Source organism: Larimichthys crocea, chromosome XXIII, assembly GCF_000972845.2.
Source record: "Larimichthys crocea isolate SSNF chromosome XXIII, L_crocea_2.0, whole genome shotgun sequence".
NCBI lineage: Eukaryota > Metazoa > Chordata > Actinopteri > Sciaenidae > Larimichthys > Larimichthys crocea.
In genome coordinates, this window is record NC_040033.1 from 8,861,650 (window position 1) to 8,884,063 (window position 22,414).

Here is a 22,414-nt window from a genome sequence, read left to right on the forward strand (position 1 = left end):
AAAACATGTCCCGAAATGTCGGAACTGTTTTGGCTTTTGAATAAAACAATGTTGCTTTACAGCTGACTAATGGTCTCAATCCACTGTATGAGTGCGTAGATGTGGACCACATGACCCACCATGGGGAAGCTACCTCCTACTGTACGCTCTGTCAGATGATTCGGGCATGTGGTGTAGCAGGAAGGACTGCAGGATAAACAAAGTGCATGTGATATTGTGTGATGTGATATTACAAGCAATTTCTAGATTCCCGGCATCAATTTCAGCCTCACATTACTGAAATGACCACACTGTTACCGCTTTCCATTAACTGCCTTTATTCTTTTATTTGTTTTTGTTTCAGGGTCTAAAGCAGAATAGAAATTCGCCAGTCCATTTGAAAACTGATTTCCCTTCCCTGTATTGTCACTTCCTTAGAGACTAGAGTGTTTTTATTACCTCAAATCATGACAGGCATGAAAGTGAAGCTGTGAAATCCAGGGTTAGAAAAGTTTAAGACTTTCTGACCTTTTAACTGAGACTGTGTGGCTAAATGTCCTGCTGTAAATCATTTCTAAGATAACAAGGAAAGTCAATCACTCCACCAAAATGTGTTCAGGGAAGACAAACCACATTCTTATTCCAGTTGTTCAGGACGTTCAAGTGGGTTTTCCTGTTTACTTTGTGCAGAGAATACAGAATTTTCTCCATTGAAATGTCCCTTTTTGCTAAGGTCACCTCCCATATGAGAACTTCAGTGAGTTTCAGTAAGAGCACTGCCAGATTCTTTAGATCTCTGACAGGGTATGAAGCTTTTAAGGGCACTTCTTTACAGCATAGTTGTGGTTTATGGTCAGGAAAAGGAACTAGTAGCAACACAGAATAGGCATGTCTCTATGCGTTGAGGACAGAAAGGGTGCCTAGTGGTGTTTACTCTTTGGCTGATCTTTGAACTTTGTAAAGGGAAATGAATATGCCATATGTCATATCCACATTGGAATGAAATATCTTAATTTTCTCCTCAGTAAATACTAGCTATAAATACAGAAATAGAAGCATCATGCATATCTGAAGCACCATTGTAATTTAGGATTTTCCTCTTGATGTTACTCCGTGCTTCTGTGCCGCTGGAATAGCAGCTTTTACTGCCTCAACACTGCCCTTGTCTGTCCCAGTTTCCAGAACCAAATGTGACAACAGGCTGTGAACATACAGTGTGGTGTGACAGTCACACAGCTCAGTAAACGACCAGGGCAAAAGGATGTTCATTTCTTACAATGCTACTTATTTAGGAATCTTCATCTGTGATCCAGTTACAAGACTGAACATGCAAGTGTACAAATAACAGATAAATGTCTTGTCTTGTGGTCAATCTGTGTCAAAAATAGTGTTGCCAAGCCTTTTTCTGTCTGCCAGAGACGGATCTTTAAGCCAACATCCTGTGTTTGAATATCACTTTTCAGCCAGAGAAGCCTATAAAAATCTGCCTTTTTCTTTTTAAATGTTGTGATGCAATTAAATGAAGAAAATAAAGACTGAGAATAAGTTCCAAGATGCTTAGGTTGGGAGCTTGTGGTTCCAGCAGGAGCAACACATTACACTTGTGTTTTAGCCAAGGCACTGGCTCGTAAAGATTATTGATGAGGTACACCATGTGATACGAGCGCTGAGCAGGATGAGGCAGCATTAAATCTCACTGATGTATGGTCCTCTTTTTCTTTTTCTCTCTCTCTCTCTCTCTGTCCTGGGAGAGGAGGGAGAGAGAGAGAGGCTGACGGATGAAGAAGAGAAATTAAAAAAGTTGCTGGAGGAAGAAAAAAAAAAGCAAGACAGAGCTGGTGCATGTTTTGCTTCTGATTTTCTTCTTCTTCTTTTTCTTGGCTGCATTAGTGCATCAGTGGCATTTCTTGGGCACAGTTCGTCTGTGTGTCTATGTGTGTGTGTGTGTACTTGAAATCACAGTGCTGAGAGCTCAACATTTACCTCAGACAGGTGCATGTATCAACGTGTATTTAATAAAGGTGAAAGTGGAATGTGATACGAGAAAAGTGTGTTTACTCACAGCTGTAGTTACCTGTGCGGTTGTTATGGAGGTTTTATCGACCCCCTCTGACAGTATCTGTTTCCCGGCAGCAACAAAGCTTTTCCCAAGAATGTGCCCTACGTTATGTTTACTATACCTTCTGCAATGCATGGGTAACGAATAAATGTAGCATGGAGTGATCATCTCTTTTGGCGTAATGCCACATCTGATTTGCAAGATTAGACACATAAATTGTATTCACTCTAAGTAACTGTTGCATGAGAGGAAGAAGTCCCACCTTTTTCAATGTCTGTCTAAAGATGAAACTGATAACTCAGGCATTCCCCTCTTTTGGAGACGCTCTGTCATAGACAAACTCTTCCAGTTTCTCAGTAACTTCTATGTGGTTTTGCTTTCAAAACCCCTGATGTCAGGGGTCAAAAGTTGTGGTTGTTGAGGGGGTCTCTAAGTGTTTAGGAGCTGCGCTGCTTCAGGCTTTCAATAGAACGGAGTATTTATAATTAAGTGAAAACGGCTTTTTATTGCCATCCAATATATGAACAGTGTATGCTGAATTTTATTAAAGCAGGCCAAGGCGGCCTGATTTATAGAGCACATTTGAAACTCGGAGGGAATTTAAAGTGCTTTACATAAGCAAAGAAAAGCATTAAAATGACATGCAAAAACAATAAGCAATAAAATCTGTCAAAGAAGAAAAAAAAATTAGATTTAGAAAATGAAATAAAAGACACATGAAATACAATACAAATTGAATGAACAAGAAATACAGTTTGTGGACAATTTGTTCACAGTGATCTATGCTTATCTCAGCCTCAATGAGGGCTTGAGGCCAAAGTAATCACATTAATTATAAATTAATTATAAAGATAGAGATTTAAGGTATATATATATATATATCATGGGGTTCTAAATCAACAGTGAAGCAGCGAGTGCTTTTTTCTGAAAGGGCGCAGTGCTGATATCAGATGCTGCAGCATCCTTCTGCTTAATAAGTGTGTGCAGCTCTAGCCGTGGCTTAACGGAAAATAATTGAGGCAATTTTAAATGTACCTCATTTGCCAGCAGAACAGACAGACATTGTGCTGTAATTGTCATGTGCTCAGCGGGGCCTCGGCCTGTCTTAGTTAACGTAATGACTGTCAGATACAGAGAACACCCTCACTCTGAAGCCATTAAGATCACCGTGACCCATGTGCACTGAATGACAAATTCCTGGTTGCGTGCGTTCTGTTCGGCGTTAGAAAAATAATTAAGGTGACGAATTCATACCATAGGTGCCTGTTTCTGTCATTTTATCCTCAATTATTTGTCTGACTTTGTCATTTTGTTTCTCTGTTGCCTCTAATTGAACACCTAATTGTGTTTTAACACCATCGTTTCAAAAAGCACACTTCCTCTGACCCTTTAATGGCACTGACAATCTGTACAAACACCCGAGAATTGAAATATTCATCTCTCTGTTCTTTCCTTTTATGTCTTTGCAATATGTGGAAAAGCAGAGCTATAAAACAAAGAGCATGTGTGCTGCTTTATAGAAAAAACAGGAAGATTTATTCCCGCTGCACTGCACTGTATAATTGCAACTGGAAATAAAACAGACTTCCTAGCCACATATGTGATCTTTCATATTTAGCCTTTTGATAGTGAGCAGGTTTCCTACCACCTCATGTAATTACACCTGACAACGCTTCAAGTCCAAGCAAAAGCTTGGTGAGTTTCTTCCACTTTATGTTGGAGAACTCAATAGCTCCTGGCATGTAGCGCCCCCAGCTGTACAGCTAATGGGATTTCAGGTTGAACTTGATTCATTATGCCCACACTGGAGTTTCAGTCCTCATGTAGCTTTATGCCTCTCATGCGGTTTTTGTCAAAGAGTTTGATTTGACGTTTATTCATTTTATCCCTGTTAGCACAGCTTGTTCAATTAGGCTGTGACTAAAAACTTCACTTTTTGCCAAGTTTCTTTTCCCCGAAATATGAAATACTGAGATGGGTTTGACAGGCGCTCTGTGCCTCTGAGCATCTTTGGTACATTCTTACAGTATTAAACACTAGAAACCTTGAATCAGGGATCAAATGTACTCCTCCCCCAACCATCTGGGGATTTTTCAAATGGGGAATAATACCGTTTGGCTTTGTGATGAAGTCATTGGTAAGACATGCATGCTTTCCAGCAAGGCAGCTAAAGCTATCACGAGACTGACGCAGCATTTTTAGCCTGAGCTGCAGGGGGAGAATGAGGAGGAGGGGGTGATTTCTGCTAAATTGATGTAACCAGCTGGAGGTTTAATAGTTCACAGGAAACTGGTATGCAAACGAATTTTGTGACAGTGGATTTCTCCAAACTCTTTTTTTTTTTTTGTTATTTCAATTCATCACAATTATCAAATCAGAAAGGGTGAATATCTTATCAGTTTTGGATTAGTGGAAACTGAAAGGGAGCAAATTTAATAGACCATTCAACCGAGTGACAGGATACAAAGATTTAATCCCTTCATTACTATACTTTTGATACTGCTCCAAGAGAAACAGTGCAAATACATGTTAAATCAGATTCTTTTGGCTTGGCAAAAGTCAATTGTTTGCATCCGTTATTTGTAGTCTGTTTTTCAGCTGCAATTGTCTCCTTGTATCATCGCTCAGCCAAACAACCGTCTGACATGATCCCTCCTCACCAATAGTTTTGTAAGACGCCAGAAGAATGTAAATTGGTCACGATAGGCATCACAAACTCTTATCTAACGTCCCACGTTACATAAACTTTGATTTCTTATGACTAGAGAAGAAGATAATGTTAGGCAGAACGGGCATAACCCATACTGACGTGACACAACAGGCAGTGAAACAAGGATGGAAATCAAATGGAATCATTTTGGAAACAGGACAGTGTGTATTTTCTGCATGGTAAGAAAGCCTTGTAGTCTCCCAATGTGATGTGTTTCATCTTTGTCCCACCTTGACAGCAGCAGAGGTTCAGAAATATATCAACACATGCACAGCTGTATAGCATCAGGACAGATAATGCATGGATGTTGCTGGCGGTGATGGTTACGCTGTGTGGATGGATGTCTGTCCCTGCAGGCTTGTTGTTTTCAGAGAACAGATGCTGGGCTGCTGGGCTTTGGTAATGCACTGACCTGTACGGCTCCCTGCAGAGTCTCTGTGCAAACCCTGTTCAAATATCCAAAAAGTTTCAGCACCCCATACTGGCCAAGTTTATTCTCCTCAAGGCTTCTAAAGGGCTATTTGCAACCCTTTCCTCTCCTGTCTCAAACTAAAAGGTTTGCTGATGCTCCCAGCTTTGGAAAACATGCAATTAAAACACATTTTTTTCATTATGAAAAACTGCAAGTTGATGAATTCTGCATTCGGCTGCAACACTTGACAAGACAGGGATTCACAGTTAAGTGTTCTTCACCTTAATTTGCACTTTCGTGCTCATTAGTGGATGCACTCCAGAATAAGTTGATTTAACTAAATGTTGCTGCAAATATAAACGACAATTAATGTCATTTGGTCATAAAACATTCTAATAATTAAATTACAGAGATGGAGGCTAAATCACTGAGTAATATCAGCAAACTAAAAGCAGTTCCTGTTTTGTGAGTTTATGTAATTTCACAGATTTATTTGCAGATGTACAGATAGCTTCACACTGTGACCATATGGAGCCGCAGAAATGTCTGTAGATGTAATAAGAAAGCAGTCCAAACAAATATTTCTTTTTACTCTCTCCCCGCTTACTTTCTTTATGCTCTCGGAGACAGAATCTTAATTGTGATTAAGACCAAATGTTTCTTGGTGCTGCATATTTCATAAGACATTTGCTATTGTTGTTTGATCCCCTGAAATCCTTTGATAGGCAAACAGGGAGCGTCTCTCGTATAAGTGGGAAGTCAAGAAGGGTGTGCTAAATTGTTGATTGAGACCCACAGTTCACAATGCGACAGCTGGCAGTTAATGTTATGTGCAACCAGCAATCATCAATTATTCAGTGTTGAAACATTTTCCAGAGTAGCAATAAAGGGCACTTTTATCGATAGGCAAATGACTTATATCTTTAGGGCCACTTTATCTCCAAATTCCTCACAGAAATGTTTTGCACAATACATATTTTGAAAAGCAGATGCAGCACTGCAGTTAGCTATAAAAACCGTATCTTATGGGGGAAACATATTTGTTCATTTTCCTTTTGACATTACATAAAACATCTGATAAATATTTTAGCTTCGTTATTCGTGACCATTCTAAATGCATAACAAGAGCAATAATTCTTAGACTGCACCAGAAGTGCACTCTGGGCCAAACACAATTAAGCTAAATTCTTTGTATTACTCTGTAAAGCTGATTATGAATCACATTTCTATGACAACTAAAAACATCTATTTACAGTGATTGATTGCAAGTGCAGCCCTGCAAACAAAGAGTTACATAATAGAGGGCAAGTACGAGAGGCAGAGATAGAGATGGAGTGATGGACAGATGTTGAACCAGGTGGGAGAGGAGAGGAGCATGACCTGACAGGTTTGCTGCCTAAAGCAGCTGGTGGCCTGGCCTTTTCACACACGTTCACTGCGTAGGAGTTTTAGTTTAGTTGTTATTAGAAGCATAAATGCCAAAGGGCACAGATGGCATGTCTGTGTTCATAATCTAGGACCCAGCTGATTCTTCTGTGTTCTTACAAACTGTCTCAAAAACAATCCATGTGTTCCAGCTTCGCGTCACTTTCTGTTAATATTTTTGTCCTAACTGGTCTAGTATCATTTTAGATCTCGTAATTATCATTATAGAAAAATGTCACCACAGCAAAGCCTCTCGATATCTGTGGTCAAAGATTATGTGATATTAAGTGTTGTGCCAATAAAATCATGCAAGACATTTTCTCTGGTCAAGTAATCTACACTAGGCATTTGTGAACTCGTTGGCCAAGAACGATCAATGGTTTTATATTATGGGTATCATTTAGAACCATGGACTCAACTATACAGACCCAATGATGAGCTGAAAGCTTCAATCTGCTGTGGTGTGTTGATTCACAGTGGGATTGGCACTACTAGCTACTTTTTTTTCCGCATTATGAGGCATTTGACACGGTGTTAATAACAAAAATAACGCTTAATGACAAGCGTGAGTATGTGTGCAGGAATGGTTGCCTGTTTGTGTGTGTCTGTTGAATCACTGCTTGGGTCGTGATCACAAAACGCCCATGGAAATTCTCTCTTATAATAAATCATTCATTCATATTATTGTATTACTATAATGAGATTAAACAAATGTTAGCAAGTAGATCTATCCACTGGAAAAAAAGAAAGGAAGACACATTCCCATCATGACATTCAAAATTTTAAACTGTGGGCTGTGAAAAATGAAGATTATTCTCATTGTGTTGGTTGTAGGCAAGTATTTTCTCTGCATTATGTTTCCTTTTAGTTCCTTCTGTAATTTCATATTTGTAGTAATAGCTTTATTCAAGGCCATACTAATAGTAGTTGAGAGATTTTTCTGATTTACTTTAGTAAAATATTTCATTGCTGAGGCATGTCTGAGGTTCAGACCTGAGATCTTCAGATCAAAAGCCAACTCTTCAAACATTTGCTCAGCCTAGCGAGCTCTGAAGCGGGCGCTCAGCCACCGCTTTGTTACTTTATTTATCTCTGATAGCTTTGTTCACCCAGTCTTGGCCGTCGTGTTCTCGGCTTTACATTTCTGAGACTGTCTGATTTGAAGACTGATCAACACTGACCGATCTTCACCACAGGACGATGCATCCACGTCCTCTCTAGGATGTAATTTGTCTAACCACATCGTTACGGAGGCTGCCATTTGAATTCAGGCATGTGAGTGTGCCCACCCAGAGACGAGACCAACAGTCAGTCAGACAGGCAGACAGGCAGACAGGAACACAGTCATGTGGCCTGTCTGACCCTCTGTGCTGTGTTCTCTGGATGAGTTATGTCTCATTGTTCCTTTCTGTCATTCGTGCAGTGGGCCACAGGACAATCAGACTGGCCTCATAGTGCCACATTCACTTCTCCAACCCGGATCTGATCTCACACCTCTCACATCACATTCTCATTACCTCAGGCTGTTATTAATTTATTTAATCAATAGCTGTTTAGCTTCTCCTCCCCCGAAATCCATAATGGCAGGCAGATTCACTAAGCTGCTACATCAAGTTACGAGCGTGCGCTGTGGTGTCTCTGCACACTCAGATGTGTTTGTGAAGGGAGAAATACAGGTTGCAACACATTTTAATGAACATTATTTGCATAATGTATTCATGGTTATCCTCTTTGGACAAACTGATACAGTCATTAACTCAGAACTTAAATAAGATTTCATATCATGCACTTTTGGAGTTTTGACGCTGACTCAGAGATCATGCAAGACCTGTGCCTCCGTTGTTGCTATCAGCTAAACTCTCCAGCCTCCCTGTTGAAGATTATGAAACTGCCTTTAAACTAGAGAGAAGCAGCTCACCAGGGCTTTGGATGATTTGAGGCTAAATATATGTAAGAGGCAGCTCATTGCAGAAGCTAGAATGGGATCTGGGTGGATAGCAGCCAAGGCCTTTGGTGTTTTTTTTTTTGGACTCTGTATCAGTTTGGTAGAAAGATGCCCTGTAAACCAAAACCTAATATGAACCAGCAAGACACAGACTCTGAGGTTCTGGGTAATGAAGTGAAAATTACTCTGCAGAATAAGCTTTGGCTGTTTTAGTAGTAGTAGTTTTTCAGTTTATCGTAGATACACGTAGAAACTCAGAGGATGTCAATTCAAAAAGATCTTAAACATAAGATAATTCATTTTTCATGTGTGGATTAATGTATTTGTCAAAACTGGTTAAATTCGTCAAAATGATTGACACTGTGATATGGCATTATTGTAATAATATATTTATTAAATGGATGTAATAATGTAATAATGAAGTATTTATTTTTCTGTTTTTTCACATTTATTGATGACAGTCTGATAAATAATAACCTCATAAGTCTCTGTGACAACTGAGCAAACTTCATCCACTTCTGAAGCCCATGAGATATCATCCATCCATCCATCCATCCATCCATCCATCCATCCATCCATCCAGTATATATCCGTATATATCCATCCAGAAAGTTGGGTTTATCAGTTTCAACATTAAATATATTGTTTTTTCTGCTGTATTGAGATGATTATACAGTAGTTTGAAACAGATTTCCAAATTTCTTTTTTCATTTGTGTTTTACACAGCAACCCAACTTCTTTGGAATCAGGGTTGTTTCATATGTATGACTACCTGATTTCACATATGTGCCTGGCATCATTTTTCTCCAGTCTTTTCAGCTGTTAAGAGTTTGTTTTTTGGTTGTCTTTGAGACCATGAAGCTACTGAATCTCAATCTGCTGGCCTTTGTGGTACTGAAAGCAAAGTCCCTATCGTTTCTCTCTCTTTACTCAAGTCATATAATACAAGCGCAAGTGGAGTTCAGTCGCTTCCAAGACTCACAGGTGGCTCATTCACCGCGTGACTGCAGGATCAGTTCCTCAATGGCAGACTGGCACAGACCGTGGCTCCAAACCGAATAGCTTGAGGTGTAATCCTCACCTGCTCGCTCACTGTTGAATCCCAAATGTTTTGATTTATTTTGTCTCCTCTCTCCGTTTGTTTGGGTCTCTTTTGAGCAATGGAAGCATTTTGCGCTAAGGGATTAGGCAAAGTAGGTTCTGTTTATTCTGTTCATGCAAGAAGAAGAAAGTGATGTCAAGGCATATCCTCTGTCATATGCATCATGAGTCCAAAAGGTATTCATGAGCACGTGCATGCAGTTTCACATATGCACAACTATACAAATATTGCATGTACGGTTTCATTGTGCCTGCTTCCTGTTATCTAGAAAGCTTGTTGCTCTGAGTCAACACCGCTTTTTTAGTCTCTATTACCTGATTAAAGCAGCATAAGTAATGGATGCTGGTGTACAAAGCATCCATGCTGACACACCTGAGCCAGAGGCAGTGACAGAGCACATTTTCTCTATTCATGTTAGTGCTGTTTTGTAGTAACCGCTGCTTTGAAGTTAGGTTGTTTTGTGCGTCTCAGGCCCTAAACAATGGACCACAGTTGTGAACGTCCACATCGTGTCTGTCAGCATTGGGTTTTCTGTGCTTGTGTGCACAAGAGGAGGGAGCGGCCTCCCCGTTCCAACACATGGTGCCCAGACTAAACAACAAGATGAATGTTTCCTGAATCCAACCTGGCATTGAGGCACCCCAATCTGCCCGTGTGGCTTTGACGGACTGACTGAATGAATCGCATTCAGAGCAGAAGAAAAGGACAGGTTACAGGAAGGGAGAGAAGAAGAAATGAGTAGAGAGTGGTTAAGACAGCAGAAGAAAGAGGATTAGTTTGTTCATTTCAAGTTTAGATCGCACCACAGTGGCATCCATCCTTATTTTCATAGCCTGGGCCGTCATTTGTATCTGTAAGTATAGCATTGTACTCACAGTTGATGGTTGAGCGATTGGAATGCAGCATAGTCACTAAAAAGAAGTCAGACAGGGTGAGTGATATAATGTAAGTAGTCAGACTATGATACAGAATTTAAAGGGGCACTCCACTGAAAAGCAAGTTCAGTTTACTCATCATGAGGGGCACTACTCAGCCCTTTGTGTGTCTGGAGGAAGCGCTACGAAGTCAGTCAAAATAGCTGGAGTGCCCCTTTAACAAATGTCCAGATTAGAGAAAACAAAGGCGAACGGTGCATTTTTTATTATTAATCTGTCCATTTTAAATATCCTTTAGATGAACGTGAACCATTTGAATTTACCGTTTAATTTGTGTGATCAGGGATTATTTACTTGTTCGGTTTCACCTCCAAATTACCACCAAGAATTAGGCGGTTCAGATAATCTGGCTGCTGTTGCTAGTTTAGAAACTGATTATTTGTGTCTTGTTGCACTTTTTTTTCCTATCAATGCCACTATGATCTCAGTATGTTATCATAACCCAAAAATGTAAAAGACCCAAGTTGTAGTAAGTAAGTTATCCTCTTACTGGCTACACTTTCAGTGGAAACACTAATCCAGCACACACACATTCACCTAGAATTCCAAACATACTTGTTACTTCCGGAAAGTTTATCTTGGAAGTCGAACATGTGTTTCAAGTTATACCACCTGAACGTCAGTTTGGTCTGAACTGACTGCTCCATAACCCACAAGGTGTTACCATCATGCGATGATGGGACTGTTGACAACAACAACAAAAGCTCAGTGTGCTGCTGTCAACCTGTCTCCTCCCACACGTCACCTTTCACCTTGCTACCCTGCACCCCCACCTCACACCTCCGCCCTCTCCCCCCCCCCCCCCCCAAAAAAAAAAAGCATGGCGAGAGCTGGCCTGACTGTGTTTGGCTGGCTTAGTGAGACGCTGAATTAGAGGCTGGGGCTTTGCGAGAAAGGGGTTGGGGTATCGTGGTGAAAACTTTTGGCAGACTGTGGGGAAGGCGCCTCGTTTTGGAGACAGAGCTCTTCTGAGGCTCTCTGGGAGCTTCGATGGGCTGAGCCTCGTTTGCGGTTTGTAGCAACAAGCTGTTGGATTTGGAGAGAAAGTTCCAGACACACCCCCAACCCTTACTCAACGCTGCTACCCCCCTTTTCCCCCCATGGCTGGAAAAGTGTATCCGACTCAGTAAGACATTCAAGCAGGAAGCCCCCTCCATGTGTTTTTCTTCAGTCAACTAGTCTTACTCCCATCCTGCCGTTTTCAGCTTGCAGTTTGCTCCTTCCTCACTCTTCTTCTTTTGATTGAGGGGAGCCAAACTTTGGGTCGTGGTCAAGAGGGAACACACACACACACATACACACACACATCTACATGTGACAAGCCCCCGCCAAACAATGGCTGTTGGCTGAGGTAGTGCGAGAGGGCGGGTGGGGGGGCAGCAGCAGCAGTTTCTTGGATGGCCTGATTGGAGCATAAACAGCAGCCCAGGAAGTACTGAAGTAAGAGAGAGAGAGAGCGAGGGAGAGAGGAGGGAGGGAGGGAGGGAGGGAGAGCTGGGGAACTGTGCTGATCTGCCGGGAGAGAGCAAAAAGTTTGGGACTGCGGCGGTGTTGGTGTGTTAGTTAGTTTGTGTCACTCCGGTTGTGTCTGAGGCTTTGACTTTTTCCTGTCAGGACATACTGTATAGCAGAGAGACTGAAAAGAAAGGTGAGTAGCTGCATCTCATACAAGGTCACACACACACACACTCACACACACAGATGTGAACTTAGTCATATACTTGCTTAGTCATATACATGTGAGTACAAACAACACCCATTTTCTTCTCTGTCTCTTCCCTCTGTGCACATCAGACTGATGTATTCTGAGGCAAATATTCAAGAGAAGTGGCTTGTTGTTGTTATTATTGCACGCAATGTCATTTTCAATTCCAGAGGGGTTTTTTTGAATGGTATTCATGGTAGTGTTCTTAATGTGTGTGCTGTTTGCAGATGGTTTCCCCTGGCTCTGAAAGCTGCTTGTTTTGCATAGCTTGTTTTTTTGTGGTGCCTTGAACTGCAGCCAGCCATTCAGTGCGTGAAGCAAAAAAAAAAAAAAAAAAAAAAAAAAAAAAAAAAAGAAAGAAAGAAAGGGGACCATCTAATGTGTGTGTGGCTGTGTCTAATTAAGCTAATGGGGGAGATGAGCGGTGAGGGTCAGACCATGAGAGGCTGAACTTGAAAACACCACGGTCACTTTCTCAAAATACAGTATCCAAACTCTCTGGTTACATCAGTCGTCACCGATTCAACGTCTGTGCATCCCACTTTTTAAATCACAGATGAGTGATGTCTGCAGCTGATGGGAGATCAGATTTACTCCAGATTTTGGCCATGTAGGGTGCTGTTTGCTCGCTGGATCGAATGGATTGTTAAATTTTCCCCACTGGGGAGATGCTGCATTCCTCCTCTCATCATCATTGTGTTGGAAGTTTGCAACTTCAAAGAAATTGTGATACTCACATAGATTTATAGGCACAGCAGTAAACTGCAGTAAGTAGCGACCTCTTTTTATCCGAGAGCTGTGGCTATTAGTGACTACTATTTCACTAGTGAAGTAGCATTTTAAGTATTTTACTGTCCTAACAAGTCTATTTTCCCGTCTGGAGCGCTCCAATTCTGCTGGAATTAGTTGAACTTTTTCCGCTGTTGAGTAGATTTACATCTGGAGAAACTGGCCGGCTGAAGCGCAGGCAAATGAAAAAATAATAATTGCACTTCATTTCACAGCCATTCACATGTAAATGTTTAATAAATCTCAATTAATGTCAAACTTGGTTTAAAATGTCTTTTTTTTATCACCCTAAAATTGCAGACAAACCTAATAAATAATCAGCAAAAGCAACTTCCTATGAGAAAACTTGTTAAAAAGCAGATTTCCTTGTTAAACTTGTTCTTTTTTTACTGCTTACAAAGTAAATCACATCCTTAGGCAGCCTTCTAATTAGCCTTTTTCCCCTTCAGCAGTGTTTTGTACAATACAGGTATGTAACGTTTCCATAACTTTGCTTTTTACTAGTCAGGTGCTCAGTGATGGGTGTGATTTGTTGTGTCTCTTTCAGCAATGAGTATATCAACTTCGGTTCTCCCGCTGGGAGGGAAGGTAAACAGGTCGGAGAGGAGTGCCTCGTCAGAAAGACAAATGAGCTTGCACCCTTGCACCCCTTCCAGAGCCCCCGAACCTCATCCGTCATCACTCGTTCCGACACTTTGACAGCACTAGACTGTCTCTCATAAGTTTTCTCTGTGCTATGCTGATGTAGCAAGTTGTCAATTCTCTCACAAGACCAGAGGAAACTGTTATTAACTGGAAGGCAGTGCTTTGGCTGCCAGTTTGATTCAGCCAAGCTATTTGTCTAAGTGCTAGCATATGAGGTGCAGTGATTTTGGCAGTGTTTTTACAAGCAAAGGCACACAGTAGCTCCTGACCATATGCCTCCATTTGTCTGATATCATTATGGGACGCTAAGGTTACGTTATGACCACTTGATTACCTGGCTGGACTGTTCTCTTGCATCGGTATCCAGACACAACAGATCATGTCTGGATCTGAGCAAGAGATCAAGCACTAACCTGGGCCATATGTATTAGCTGATGCAAATCTGTGGCTGTGGAGTTTGATGGCTGCCACGGGACATTGAGCTCGGTGGAAACACACCTGGGCCAGTGGCATGTGGCCGAGCAGTGCTGAAGCCGGGGGGGGTTTGTGGGTGTTAGAGGCCTGACCAGGTGTTTCTCCTGTGAGCTGTCTGCACTGTCATCCTTCAATGGGACCTGAGCCAACTTGCGCCACGTCTCGTTGAGCTTCATGGTTTGATCAAACCTCATTACAGACCTTTCATTTCAGCTTGTATTTGCAGGTTATGGATATGATAAAATATTTCCAAAAAGAAAGAAAAGGAAATTACAACGAAAACATCCCAGTCACCTGTGGATTATAGGGAGTGACAAGGGACATTGTTTCTGTCAATCCAGTGATGACTTTTAAAAAGCTCTGGAAACTGACCTCTAATGTGAAACCTGCTGATTTTGTCAATCCAAGTTCATCACAAGCTACTTCAGGTTTACATAAATCCTGACTTCCTTCACACGGTCACCTCACAGCTTTCTGGGACATTAAAGTGTCCACTGCTGTTATCGTTTGAACAGTTTTGTTTAATAAGCTTTGAGATTTTGCCTGAGGCAAATTATATTCTCAATTAGCTGCGAATAACTGATCTCGTCTTCTAGGAAGATTTTCTATCGTTTCAGCAGCTTAGACCACGAGCCGTGCTTATGGCCAAAACAACTTGAGTCTAATAGAGGTGGGGATGATTACGAGGTATAATCAGACGAAATCTCTATCACATTAATTGACTTCTACCCGTTGTAAATTGACCTCATTTTGAGCCATGTAATTTTCTGTGGAACAGTTGAAGGCAGTCTTTGAAAATCTTTCCTGCAATGAAGGTAAGAAAGTATAGTATATAGCACCTTATCTTGCCACCCTTTAAAGGAGCAGAAGATAAGTTATTTCTATTGTACACTTCCTCTTGTTTCTCTTGGGTGCAAGTGAAATGACTTTCTGGCAGCGGCTAATGTCAACATTTGAATGACTTGTACAGAGAAATATGACAGACCAGCAGAAAATGATTTAATAAGGCAGCACTAATGATTCATTAGTGTCTTTTCATTTCCCCTTCTTTCCCATGCCCTTTTTATTCGATATTCACACATTGGTCTGAATGGAAGAACTGGAAGAAACCCCAAGAACAAATCGAGATGCAGAAAATATCCTGGAGATCCAAGACCATCTAAACGACGGAAACACATTATGATGTTGTTGTCTTTTATTGTTGGACTGTTGGGCTTGTGTTAGACCTCAGCATTTGCCAGCGTTGGTGCCTTAGGCTTTAAGGATTATCCACAGAGGAAGATCGTACTTCCTGTTGTGATATTGAAGCTAATGAAGAAATCTGCCAAGACTAGATTTTTTTTGGAGGCTGAACTGCAAAGAGCATGTTGGAAAAGTCACTTTACACAAGAAAACAAGTCTTCATTCATGTAAAAAAGCCCAACGTAGATGATACAAAATCTCACTTTTTAACTTCCTCTTGACGTTCATAAGTTTCACATACTGCATTGACTCCACCTTTTCAGTGAAGTCATTTGTTTGACCATCTCCTCTGGCAATAATGAGGAAGAGGGGGGTAAGACAAATGTTCCCCACCCACAGGCACAGACGGAGGCGGGAGAGGCTCAAGCGGACACTGCTCTGACACTCTTCAGTCGCTATTAACCCCCCCCAGCTCTTTTCTCTCAATGTAAACATCCCTCTGCCGCTCCCATCTGTCTGCTCCTTTAGGCATTTGGTTTGACATGGTGCCTCCCGCAATACACAAAAACATACCAGGGCTGTTTTTGTCCACAGACGGACATGCTTTGTGTACACATAAACAGGAGTTGTATGTTTTTGTCCAAATGTTTGTCTGCCCCGGCAAAACGAGAGTGGAAGAATTATAATTTCCCTCTAAAAACCTACAAATGACCTTATGTGTCAGGCCTGTAAAAGTGTATTTTCCTATGTCACTCTTTATACTTTGAAAGAGTATAAAGCACTCGAGGTTTTCTGTTAATTAAAGAATTTGAGTATTAAAGCTGCCTAATCCCAATAAATATGGATGAGACTTCTGTCCTATTTAACAACCTTCTGCGTGTGCCCCTTTTCCTTAGATTTTAGCTTTTTTTTTATGTTCTCTATCGACCGAGCTGACCGCTTGCTAATGAGTCATTATCGTTGCATGATTTCATAATTACCTCTTCGCCTGACAAACTCAATACGCTCTCATTTAGCCACGGCTGAGATTATAAAACTCCTATTTCTGAAAATATTCCGTAAAGCCTGTGACGCACAGGATGTTTTCGTTAAGCCTGGTTATTCTAGGGAAAAGCAGCTACCTGAGATCTGGAGTTGGACGTTTTGAGGAAACCTGTCTTCTACTTGTAAATGGTCTGTTTAAAGAACTCCTTCCTGCTCCGGACTGATAATAGACTAGACCATGTAAATACTGGAAAGAGGCCCAGCAGATCAGTTTAATGAGTATCAAATGAAACCATTCCAGGCTAAATGTAATGGCAGATATACAGAGAAAGTTGCTATTTTTGCAGCACGTATGGGTGAAGGCACAGAATCAAATCAGTGTACTCTGAGGACTTTATTTAAGTAGTACTGGGATTATACAAGAGTAACACCTCTTAACTTCAAATCCGCACTGCAGCAGATAGATTTGGTCACACGTGATAGCTACAGCAATTGGTGGCATTGAAGGTTTGTGGCTGCAATACGAGTGTCTAAGCTATTTTTATCTAATGCTAGCAGCTCCGTGGATGGCAGTGGTGTTCTGTCGGTGGATTGATCCACCATTTTGGTTGAAACGGAAACAACTCATCAAATTTGAATGGATTGTCATGAAATTTGGTTTGTGACATTCATGATGCCTAGAGGATCCCTTGAGTTTTTTAGTTTTTAGTCAAGTCTTGACAACTATTGGCTGGATTGCCATGATGGCTCTAAAGGATGAATCCTAACTGTACTTATTTACAGAGTGAAACTGTTGGATGGATTAGCGTGCAAGTTGCTGCAGACATTCATGTTTTTTTGTGAACTTTTGTGACTTTTCATCAAGCACCACAATCGGGGCAAAATCTCAAGTTGTCTACTTAATCATTTGTATTTCTTTACAGAGAGCTGCACAAAGCAGCTAGCCTGGCATCTGATTAAATAATTCAGCTTGCAATATTTTGTATTGTTCTTCCAATCCAGCAACATCTTACTCACATCTCTCGCTACTTGGCGACTTATCCAGTCCGTCCATTCCAATCGAAGACATACATCTTTAATAACTGTCCATGAATCTATATTTTAAAGGCTAAATAACTTCCTAAAAGAGCTGGGTACTAGTAGTAGTTTTTAGTGTAAATAGTATACTTGTTAGGAAATATTTTCAGTCACAGATTCAGCGTGCTTGTTAGTATTTTTGGTACCAGGATTGTGTATGTGCCCACGTTCATCATAATGAAGGAACAATGCTGCTTATGTATGAGTTCTTGGAAAGTTTTGGGTCAGACTATGTGGAATACACTAGACTTCGGCTCATTGTTTTATCGTATCATTGGTTTCAGTCTTTTCATATATGTCTCTTAGAATAAGAACCTTCTCAGTTAATAAATAATTGGAGGTTTGGAGGTTACAGGGTGGGTGTGATAGCTATTTTTACCTCTAGATCTTCTGGTCCAGACTACACTTCTGTGCCAATGAGCTATTCCACCCCAGGCTCCCCTCAGAGTAATGAAAGCATTCTTGTAAAACCTGACATTTTCGATGTTTAAGTCTTTTACCTTTATGTCTCACCTCAGTATCCTGAATATGGTTCAATTGGTATTGCCAGTGTTAATAAAAGTTAAATATGTCCCCAGAGTGAAAATATTTTAGTAATATTTTAGCAGCCTTTATAGCTTTAAATCATAATAACCCTTAGGTATTTTCCATTTTAGCCTGCCCAGTAGTGACGAAGTTCTCGTCTGAGTTTTTAGCTTAAAAGCTCCTTCACAAGACATGTTCAGAAACATTATATTTTTAAAGCTTGTCTTTACAGATAATATCTATATTATGGGTCAGTCTTAAGGTTTACCAGTCTATCATTACATTTCCCATAAATGGAGGAAAACTATGGCTAGTAATTGGTTTGCTTAGAGTTTCCATTCCCCCAAGATTTCGCTCGGCTTCTACCTTAAAATTCAAGGCCACAGGACATTCCAAGAAGTTCTGAACATTTCCATTAGTTTTTATAATGGCAGGAAGAGGGGAAGCAGCCCCTTCACACACACATTCACCCACCAACACACAGTTCCGTCCCCTGTACCCTTTGTCACCTTTTCTTAGCACTTTGTTTCGAAGTTTCCTTCCCGTCAGGTTTTCCTTTCACAAGAGTGTGTATCCTCCCCCGGCAGGAGCACAACAATACCCCGCTTCATTTCAGCTCTCCAAGATCTGAGACCACTGGAGCCAATGGGCTGCTAGGCACATGCTAAAGCCATTAGGTGGTGGATGACGGTGGTTAGCCACAGAGGCATCACAAAATAACCATCTCACTACGTACATAATGAAGCCGAGGGAAGGAACGGGGTACTGTGTCATCTGTCTGCCTATTTGTGCACGTGCAGCTGTGTGTGTGCACGTGGCACATTGCCTGCCCAACCAGTGGAGTGCTAGTCATACAACAAGCATCTCAAAAGGAGGAATGTGCCTTACAAGTCTTATTCAGACATCATGAGATCAATTCATATTACTGCCAGTTAAATCTTCCTGTGAATTTCGCCAAACGCTGCTCAGTATCTGCTCAGGCGAATAGGCAGAGGAGGCCTTTTATTATTAGACTCAGACACATCCCATTTGGTGTCTCAGTCAAGCTCAGACAGTTTGATGGAGGACTCTCTGTGGAGCTTGGAGAATGACTTAATTACAGTCACTATCTCCATCTGAATTTACTGGGAGTGCATCCATAATGCATGTCTTACTTGGTATCAGTGTGCCCCAATTAGAGTGGAACTACAAAGTCCAGAGAACGTTTGAATTTTGCTTAATTGACCTTAATTTTGTTATTGTGTTTTGTGTTAAACTCTTGTATGTATCTTTCACAGCAAGGAAAAATCTCTCCTCAGTGCCCTCTCAGAAACAACTAATAGATTCTCTTTGGACTATTAACAAATGCAGTTTCTATGGAGCAGCTGCATACTTCACACTTGATGGCAGCACTTAGTTTGAGTGTCAGCACTCTGATTTCCATTTGTCTTGACGATAAGAAGATGTTTTAAATAGTTTCCCTTTAAAGGTCTGTGCTGCACTACAGTTGTTGGTCTGTGGGTTTGCAGCATGTACACAGTATCACTTCCATGGGGGGTTATGTGTAACACAGTACGTCCCAGTAAGCTGGATTCTGTGCTGCTTTGATCAGGGTAGAGTCCCCTCACTAATCCGCTTGAGCTTTGGATGTTTGCCCAGGACACGTATGTACACACATGCGAACACACACACACACACACACTCTCACAAATTGTGATTAAAAAACAGATGTAAGAGCTTTGACAAAAAGATGAAATGGTCTGAATAAATCAAATAGGAGCAAACTGATGTAACACATTTGCGTGTACTTATGTTTAAGTGTGTTGTGCCACTTTCTGTGAGTTAGTGGTTGTGTCTGTGGTAAAGACTATCCCGTTACACTCTTGTAGTTGTATGTCTCTAAGTGTACAGAAGGGCTCTGCAGTTAAAACTACAATTTGATGATGTCATGCCGACCTGGGCTTTCGTGTCTTTACTCACACCTTGTGGGGAAAAATGGGCATGATCTCTGATCCATATTTTAATTACAGCTGCAGGACAAGGACAGGATTAGGAAATCTAAATGCCTGCCTTCTGTTATTTCTCCTTGTCTTTTTAGGACCCATTTAAAACTTAATAGCTCCGGGCTTAACTGAAAATTTGTGCCCTGTATTGGAGCACTAATAAACAGGTGGGAAAGGGGTTTTTATCTGGATGCAGCTGATGAGCGGAAAGGGCGTAACGTAAAAGATGGAGATGGAGATGATGAGAGGAATGGGAGAGGAGGAAAGAGAGGAAGGCTTTGGAAGAAAAAAGGGGTGCTACTTGAGTTCTTGTCATGGCCCTCCCTGCATTACATCACTGAGATGCTTCAGCACTGATGACATCGTCGGGCTGGGAGGAGGACTGGCCCCGGGGATGATGTCATTAATAACCAATCAGAGAACTCTGGGGCCGGTAGAGTCTGGCCAGCTCCTGAGGCTGAAATAGTAGGATCTCTGAAAATGTATTTTCCTCCTCTCAAATCGTGGAGACGTTGCGTCTTGTGTGCTTTTTCCTGAGGTTATTTTTGGACTTGTGTTAAAACAAATATATTTCAGACCTGTTCCTGTCTCTGCTACAGAGCAAAGGGTAAGCGGAGCTGACTCTCCCAAAGAGGAGAGAGTCTTATAAATCTAGCCCTAAGGGAATTAGCATTTAACCAACTTAATAGCACATGAAGGAACGGCTTTGTGCCTGTCCACATGAATGGTTTCTACTTTACTGTGTTTGGTACGGACCATGCAGTGCTAAGCGTCCATTTCAAGCCAGGAAGGCAATGCCAGCGGGATATCTTAAATTCATTTTGACTGTTGTTTTTAAGGACTGTAACAGTGGCCTTCTTCATCACTTTGCACATATACCACATCAATTCTCTACATGCATAACACCCTGTTAATAATGTGACCTCGATGCTTGGCAAAGTGTGACAGAATTTTCTGCACAGTCCTTATTTGGACGAAGCAAGCATGAGTGAGCAGGTCAATTTTCATTGTACGCGGACACATGGGCACACTGACTGTTGAAGGTATTAAACCTGTGACTTTTCATTTGCAAGACAGTTAAAGTCAAGATAAAAATATTAATTAGAGCAGCTTTAAAGTTGTGACTTTAGTTAGGACTTGCTTGTTGCGTTCCCTCTTAAATCTTTATAGTAAAGGCCGTTAAATTAGCCTGCTGTGCTGCAAGGAGGAGGAGTTGGGCAATTGAGTATGGTGTTAAATCAGGTCTAAAAATGAAATTCTCCACAACTGTTGCAGAAAATTACAGCACAGAGGCCAATAATACGAGGAGGCAACATGATGCCAGGTAACTGTTTCATGTGAGTAAAATCAATCACTGGCACTGTTGTGCAGTTAACATTGTTCCCACATAGAAACTCCTCTGCCATCCATACACCCTGTGCACTGATCGCTGCCTGGTTGTGCATTATGGGTCCACTGTGGTAAAACTATAAAACTTTGCAGGCGCTCGCTTTTTCTCCTCTTCTCCCATGGGAAAGCTGCAGCGTTCCTGTTGCTGCAACCACACCACAATAAAGCTTGTGTTGTTTCTCCTCTTACTTCCCCTCCAGTTGTTGTTCACCTGCATTCTTGTGATTCCACTAAGAAATCTCCTCTTACAGTGCACAAATATATTTACATACCAATACAAACCATTTAGGTGAACTACAGATCATTAACATTCCCATTTTTTATACTGAGAGCACTGATGGGGTAAGAATGCTCTTACACTGTTACAGTTTATATACACTTTATGCATTAAAGCGTTTTTTTTTTTTCTTCCTCCATCTGAATAGCTCTAGCCAAGCTGGTCCACATTCACAAACCTTCCAGCCCCTTCTGCTCCTCAGAGCTTTAAACTTGGACGCAGTCCACCCACTGACCGACACACACAGACACACGGACAGCACACAGCAGGTCTCGTAGATAAAGACTGGGACAGAGGCACTAGTGTTCCCAAGAATTCTCAAAGTGACTCCCCCCCACCACCACCACCACCACCACAAGGCCCATTTCACATCCCTCCACCACCTGCATCACTTATCAGCTCCAGCAGCACTCACCTCTCCAAAACAGGCTGGAACCACTCAGCAGCTTCATCAGCTCACTTACACACACAGATGTTGAACACTTGGCTTTGTCTGCTTGGAGAACATAATGCAATCTGAGTAGGTTTGAGGCGTTTTGAAGGCTGCATTTTAAAATAATGCACCTTTTGTCATGAAGCCTAATGTCATACAGAGAATTGACTGTGTGGCAAAATGCTGATTTGGTATTATTTGATTTAGTAACACATTAAATTTTCATTGCATTCCTGAGCTGTTGGGTTGTAATAAGCTTTAAGTTTACGCTGGTTACACTGTGATGGCATGCAGAGAAAAAGGAAGGGAGAGGAAGAGATACGCAGTGCAGAGGGGAAAGTGAGGAACACATGATTGACTGGCTGGCAAGTCCAGGCCCTAAGCT

At 41.3% G+C, this 22,414-nt stretch overlaps 1 protein-coding gene across 19 annotated transcripts in view; it reads left to right on the forward strand.

The window, feature by feature from the left end:
* Positions 1–22,414, forward strand: part of kiaa1217 (KIAA1217 ortholog) — an 82,474-nt gene that overhangs the window by 7,432 nt on the left and 52,628 nt on the right. The window contains exon 1 of one of the 19 annotated variants that reach the window (XM_019274718.2): positions 12,068–12,215. The exons of the other annotated variants lie outside the window; for them this stretch is intronic. The gene's annotated coding sequence lies outside the window, so the exon portion shown is untranslated. Of the gene's footprint in view, positions 1–12,067; positions 12,216–22,414 lie in introns of those variants that run through there. 19 annotated transcript variants of the gene reach the window in all.